Source organism: Eulemur rufifrons, chromosome 16, assembly GCF_041146395.1.
Source record: "Eulemur rufifrons isolate Redbay chromosome 16, OSU_ERuf_1, whole genome shotgun sequence".
Lineage (NCBI taxonomy): Eukaryota > Metazoa > Chordata > Mammalia > Primates > Lemuridae > Eulemur > Eulemur rufifrons.
In genome coordinates this window covers 38,373,295-38,374,947 of record NC_090998.1, presented here as the reverse complement: position 1 = coordinate 38,374,947, position 1,653 = coordinate 38,373,295, and the positions used below count along the sequence as shown (strand labels likewise).

Here is a 1,653-nt window from a genome sequence, read left to right as displayed (position 1 = left end):
AAAATGCTAGGATTACAGACATGAGCCACCCTACCTGGCTTCTAATCCCACTCTCTGTATTTTTCAGATGGTAGCCTGTGGCTCAGAGAGGTTGCTGGCTTGCCCAAGACCACACACCTAGTTAAAAGCAGAATCAAGACCAGAATTCAAACCTCCTTATTCCTGGATGACAGTCTTTTTTCTTTTAAATGAGAGACAGGGTCTTGCTCTGTTGCCCAGGCTGGAGTGCAGTGGCATGATCATAGGTTACTATAATCTTGAACTCTTGAGCTCAGGCAATCCTCCTATCATAGCCTCTCAAACTGCTGGGATTACAGGCGTGAGCCACCATGCCTGGCCTCAGAGTCCTTGTTCTTGCACTAGCATCTTGCCCCACTGACTGTTTTCCAAATTTTTTTTTGAGACAGAGTCTCACTCTGTTGCCTGGGCTAGAGTGCCGTGGTGTCAGCCTAGCTCACAGCAACCTCAAACTCCTGGGCTCAAACGATCGTCCTGCCTCAGCCTCCCAAGTAGCTGGCACTACAGGAATGCGCCGCCATGCCTGGCTAATTTTTTCTGTATATATTTTTAGTTGTCCATATAATTTCTTTCTATTTTTAGTAGAGACAGGGTCTCATTCTTGTTCAGGCTGGTCTTGAACTCCTGACCTCAAATGATCCACCTGCCTCGGCCTCCCAGAGTGCTAGGATTACAGGTGTGAGCCACCGCGCCCAGCCTGTTTTCCAAATATTTACTATAATTTATTCCTGATATATTTGAAAATCTATAGTTTAACCATTGATTATTTCATAACAAAATCATGGAGTTGGAAAATGTTAGCATTTATGAAAGAAGCCAGTCACAAAAGACCACATATTGTATAATTTCATTTGTATGAAAAGTCCAGAACAGGCAGCTCCATAGTAATAGAAGCAGATTAATAAGTGCCAGGAGCCAGGGGGAGGGGATGGAAATGGGCACAGGGTTTCTTTATGGTGTGATGAAAATGTTCTAAAATTGATTGTGGTGATGGTTGCACAACTCTGTGAATGTACTAAAAACCATTGTACACTTTCAAAAGGTGAGTTATATGGTACATACATTTTATCTCAATATAGCTGTTAAAAAATCTAGCATTCACTTCTCACTGGATTTTGAAAGATAATTTAAAGTTTTCACTTCAGTCTTTAACATTTCTCTAAAATAAGTAGGCAGGTGCTCTTTTCGGCAGCACATATACTAAAATTGGAACAATTCAGAGATTAGCATGGCCCCCGTGCAAGGATGACATGCAAGTTTGTGAAGTGTTCCATATTAAAAAAAGAAAAAAGATTAAAAAAAAAGTAGGCAGTCTTTGGCTGGGTCTTCTGCCTAAACTTAGTTCTCCCTATTTAGGTCTACTTCCCTGTTTCCTGCACCCACATCAGCAAATTATCTTCCCAGAACTCGGCCAGCATTTAGGATCCTCCTCCCTTGCATCACCAGACTCTGCCTTTGCCAAGATGGTTCCCTCCACTGAGAAGGCCAGTTTATGTGGTCAGGGTCCAGATCATACATTACCTCTCCAAGGACCTTTCCTTTCCACCTCACTGGCAGTGGTCTGCCTTCCAGAATATAAGAGGTGACATTTTGATCACGTTTTGATGCCACATAGCAAGGGTCGTTAGCCTTCTA

General features: G+C 42.7%; 1 non-coding gene across 1 annotated transcript; it reads left to right on the top strand.

The window, feature by feature from the left end:
• The first annotated feature begins 1,194 nt into the window (after positions 1-1,194).
• On the top strand, positions 1,195-1,298 carry LOC138397713 (U6 spliceosomal RNA). Its single transcript, XR_011235840.1, has one exon. It is a non-coding gene; the product is annotated as a U6 spliceosomal RNA (small nuclear RNA).
• Positions 1,299-1,653: the final 355 nt, after the last annotated feature.